The sequence below is a fragment of the Alligator sinensis genome, unplaced genomic scaffold, assembly GCF_000455745.1.
Source record: "Alligator sinensis unplaced genomic scaffold, ASM45574v1 scaffold31_1, whole genome shotgun sequence".
In the NCBI taxonomy this organism is placed as follows: domain Eukaryota; kingdom Metazoa; phylum Chordata; order Crocodylia; family Alligatoridae; genus Alligator; species Alligator sinensis.
In genome coordinates this window covers 1,780,332-1,785,891 of record NW_005841884.1, presented here as the reverse complement: position 1 = coordinate 1,785,891, position 5,560 = coordinate 1,780,332, and positions in this window count along the sequence as shown.

The following is a 5,560-nucleotide window of genomic DNA, read 5'->3' as shown; positions in this document are numbered from 1 at the left end:
CAGCCAGCGGATCGGGGAGGACCCAAGGTGACAATTGGCCAGTTTCTCCAAGAGGCGATCATGGGACACCAGATCGAAGGCTTTTTTGAAGTCAAGATATATGACATCAATCTCTTCTCCCTTGTCCAGGTGATAGGTCACCTGGCCGTAGAAGGAAATGAGATTGGTCAAGCAAGACCTACCCGCAACAAACCCGTGCTGGCTATCCCTTAAGGTGTTGGCGTTGGCCAGTCCATTAAGGATGGCCTCTTTAATAAACTTTTCTAAGATCTTCCCCAGGATAGAAGTCAGGCTGATGGGCCTATAGTTAGCCGGATCCACTTTCCTCCCTTTCTTGAAGATAGGCACCACATTGGCCTTCTTCCAGTCTTCGGGCACTACACCAGAGCGCCAAGAGTTTTCAAAGATCCATTATTCTGATCTGCTTTCCCTCAGCAATGGTTTTGGGCACCATCCATGTAGTACCAGGGGAAAAGACTTTCCCAAAAGTCAAAGTCAGATTCTGTCCAGAAGCAAATGGCAATACTTGCAAACAGTGGGAGAGGATGTTGACTTTGCATTCACATGTTCCTGTATGGCAGACAAGGTACTTTGGTTAAATCTAGTATCTTTTATTAGACCAACTCAAAAAGTTGGAAAAAATCCTTCTTTGTAAGCTTTTGAGTATATATCAGATTTACCCAAAGAACCTTGCCTGCCTATGTCTTTAGACCAACACGACTACAAATACCCCTGTAACGTTCCTGTATAGCCCTTGTGTCCAGGTGTATGCCAGAGCCTCTGTGCCTGATCTATAGGGCTATGAATCTGTAATTCGCATCTGCTAGAGACAGCCTGACTCTGTAGCTCAAACGGTATCAGGTTGTACATTTAATTAAGCAGAGTTCTTGTTCAACCCTGGTATTGGCCAAGATGGCACCCCTCACATCTGCTGAGGGACACCATTTGTGAAAAACCCAGTTTTTCCACTGTACGGAGCCAAAAAGAGCAGTTAGCGATTATATATGAAGCATAAGTTAGGGATGAGGTCCAGCCTATGTTACAAAGTTTTGTTAGCTTTGCCAGAAAAAAGATCACCTAATCAATGTAGTGTACTAGCAAAACCCCTGGTAGATGCACCTATGCTCACAGAAAAAAGGTTCTGCTAGTTTAGTTTGTCATTTGAGAAGTATATGCCAAATCCTTCCTTGGGAGCTCTGCTGACATGGGTATAGTGTCAGAGGCTCAGTAATGGAGATAAAAGGTATACAGTTATAAAGGCAAACAGTACATCTTGCTCTCCAGGTTAGCATTTCCCTGAACAGCAGAGTAGTAGGAAAGATGTAAATCAAATCTTCATCTGTTTTGTTAGGACTCTAGATGGATCACCTACAAAGACAGAGCTTTGCACCTTTGTATCTGAGCACAGGACCTGCTGCTGCCTGAAGTAGGAGGCAAGCTATGTTGGGAGCTGCCCCCTGAAGAAATGGGGTGGAAAAGAAAGGGCACTTCCTATGTGAGAAGGTAGATCCCTTGTGTGGGGATAAGAAATTAATTTGCAAATGGAATGAGACAATAATCATAACCACCACTGAAGCAGTTTTTTGGAGACTTCTGCACCTCAGAACCAGAGGTCTTAGATTTAAAAAGCAGGCTGCTATTTACAAAGGGTTTGTGAAGTGCATGCTAAGTGTCAGTTTGGAGATGGAAGGCACCTTGGTTTTCACAGGCATTCTTGAACTTTACTCCGTACATACCTGTGTCAGACACCACAAGAAACAAAGATCACTCATTTTTTGACCAGCATACAAATAAGACTGAAAGATTTCTAGTGGTTACACGTGGGGCCACCCAGAGCCATGCTGTGGCTGCCAGCCAGGCTCCACGCAGCAGAATTGCCACAGCTGCAGCCCTGGGAGGCCCCCAGAGTCCCAGGTAAGGCTGCTGGGGCCAGCACAGTGCTAGCCCCAGCCTCCCCTACCCCACTCAGAGCAACTTGTCATGTGCCAAAGCACGCATGGCACAGGCATTCCCTGGGGACAAGTAGCAGCAGTGCAAGGGGAACCAAACTTTCACACATGTCTGGATGTGCCTAAGAATGACAAGTTACTTCCACATTTGAACATCACCAGAGCTGTCACAACCCCTGCCCATATTCTGGTGAGCACTCTCACACAAAGAAAGAATCATTCCCTCAGAGCAAAATGCCACATGGCTTGTCTCTCTCATTAACAGGAACTCATGAATCACCCACAAACTATTGTCAGAGTTCAAAGTCATCTTTTCTCATAACTGAGTAGTCCTCAACATTGAAAACAGGAGACCATACACTCAACTTCTCTAGATATGCACCTTGTGTCCAGTATACCCCATTGGGTGTAATTTCATGTGTGTTTGCCTCCAGTGAATGCGTAAGTCATTCATGAGGCAGGCATTACATCAGCATGAATGTAGTCAGCTCTATTTTTATAACCAATACAAGTTTTCATCAGGCACTGAACCTACATTCCCCTTTATCCAAAGCCTGAATCAGACTTCTGCATTAACAAGCCAACTGGCAGGACACTACTTTTTTCTCATGGAAGGGAATTTCTGAGCAAAGCATGCTCTCTCTCTCTTGCTGACCATCTGTCTGTCTGTCTGTCTCCTCCTCCCCCTCCCCCTTGGTCAAAAAATGGAGAGGGACCCTAGATGTCACATCACTTTAAGGGGCTTCTCTCAGGCATATAAGCTGTTATAATGTTGGCTGTGACAACAGTCAATATTTTGCTTGCTGTCTCTGCTGGGAAAGTCATAAAGTTAGCATAAGGAGCTACCTGAAACACTGATTTTTTGCCACCAGAAGTGGCAAAACTCCCCAAACTCCCATAGCCATTCTCTCCATTCTGGCCCACCTTCATAAGGATTGTTATTACCACTAGAGCCAACTGTGACAGCCTCCACAGAAGGCCTGTTGAAGAACAAGAGCAAATCAACTAACTCAGATGCCACAACTCAAGTTAGCAGGTGACAACCTTTTTCTACTACACTTCCAAACTGGAATTCAGGTTTTTCCTATGAAGATAGGTTAGGATATCTGGTTTCTGTATCTGGTTTTGCCACAAACTTTATGCAACTGGGGCAGGCCACTTATCTTTATTTTCATATCCCTTTTGTAAACTTGGAATAAGACCTGTTTGCAGAGTGTTATGATTTAAATCAGTGTGTTGAGATTACTGGTTTCATGGTGCTACAGCAGTGTTAAAACTGACCCATAAGCACAACAGCAATGGAAACCCAAGCAATGCTATACCTAGAAAGATAAGTTTTCTCATGTAAAATCATATAATGACTAGACTGAATATGTACAAGGTATTGTATGTACTGCACTATTTAAGACAAATAGGTTAATACTGAGAATATCCCAGTATGATTTATCCAAGCCATTAAGCTTCTCCCTCTGGGACAATGCTATTTTAATTAATTTGTCTGTTCCCCAAAGCCTGCTGCAGCACTGAGGCCTAGTGTGTGTGTGTGACTGGAAATCAAACCACAGCCCACTGCTTAGTTGTGCACAACACTAACATGCATAGCCTGAGATGTGGGTTTTTCAAATAGCTCCCTCCACCCACATGCAGTTGGGGAATCTTCGCTCGTGCACTGAGTAGGAGCAGCAAAGGAGAATGTATCTCAAAAATCCCAAGGCCGGATTTAGCCATCATTCTGGGGCATGACTCACAGTGGATGCTGCAGCCTGATGGTAGAACTGTGACTCTGGGCTCAGATTCACACAGTAGGTACCTGGTGTGGTTTTGCTAGAGTTGCACCTAACTTGACTATGGTCTCTTGTTCTCAAGGAGCACTTCAAGCACTGGTGCTCATTAGAGGAAGTTAATGAATCAATGTCATGCTGATGCAGAAGATTTTACAATCCACTCCACCTCTGCTCATAAGCTCCATCGATGCCTGGGCATGTGCTATGGATCTAGGGTCTCATTTCTATTTTCTGTTGCTTCTTCTGACTTAAGTTGCTACTGATTACCACAATTTAATGTTAACATCCCAATATTGCCTTTCACAATGTGCCAAAGAGAGATTAGTATAATCACCAGGTAGTATAATCAACTAATCAAAGAAAGATTAGTATAATAATCTACTTTTCCAGAAGCTCCAAGGCTTTTAGATGCAGAATAACTCTCTGTTCTCCTAGTATCACCGCTATGACATCAATAAACACTTCATGCCTGTTTGTTAACAGGTCCTTGCTTCCTGAAATATGCTCCGTGAAGCTTCTCCAGGACACCATGAGGACATGGTATCTATCTGCAACAGGCTTCCATATGTCGATGCCTGTGGGCATCAGGAAGCATAGCTGCAGGGAGTTCTGGTGCTGGAGGAGTCTGATGGAAGGTGATGAACAGGCTCTGCAGAGAGTGGATGTGGTGTGAGGTGCTGGTCTCTGTATATCGAGACCCTGTCCACTCCAGCTCCTTCCCAGGAAGCTGCCAGAACCAGCTCCAGGAGTTACTGCCAGTGATAGAGGCACCAGTGACCATGTAGATCAAGGTGAGATTCTGTCCTGGCTTCTGTACCCATGGTTGGGTGAGAGAGTCCTTTTGGGGAGTCCAGAAGGGCAATGGTGGGCACAAAAAAGGGGGAGCCTGCAGAAGGGATATGTGTGTGAAGGGACTTGACTGTCAATGTGAAGCTGGCTTCATTTGCTGTGCAGAATCCAGTTCCCCTTTTGGCATAGCCCCTGCCCTGCTCTGAGTCACTGTGTAGCTCCTGGCACAATAATATGTGGCGGTGTCTGTGGCTGCCAAGGAGCACAGCTACAGGGAGAACTGGTTCTTAGAGGTGTCTCTGGAGATGGAGATTCACTTGTGCAGAGCTGAGTTGTACCCAGTGTTGCCATTGTAGTAAATATACCCCATTCACTGCAGCCCTGTCACTTGAGACTGCCAGATCCAGTGCCAGTATGTGTTCTCCAGACAGCACAGGTCAGGGTGAGGGTCTCTCCAGGGTTCACCACTCCTGGGTCAGACTGGACCAGCTGCACTTGGGACAAGACACTTGGAAACAGAGAAAGACTGGAGTGAAATACAATGCAACTCATCTTTCATTTGGGGGTGAGGGCAGCTGAACTCCTGGCTACTAAGTGAACAGCAGTCAGGACTGACTGTAGGGAACATCCCCCTGAGACATGGACCTGGGGTGAGGAGGGATAGAGGAGAGAAACAGCCATAGTGGGCGTGTCCAGATGAGCAAGAGGGTGCCTCTTGCAGCATCTCAAACCCTTTTGAGACACTGCAGGATGCATGTGCGGGAAAAAAAAATGTTCCCCATGCTGCATATTTGCAGTGCAGGGGCAAAATTTAGTACCTGGATATCCAGGTACCAAAATAAAACCTCCATGGAGACACTCTGGTACCTAGCCAGAGCGTCTCTATGGCTGGCCCTTGCCCCAGTGCTGAAGCATGCTGCTTGTGCATGCAAGACAAGCCGCATGCAGGCTGAAGGGATCTGGACCTGGGCTCTGTGCCAGGTAAGTAGTGGGTGGGGGGCTGGAGGAGGGGGGAGTGGACCATGGTGGGGCCCTTCC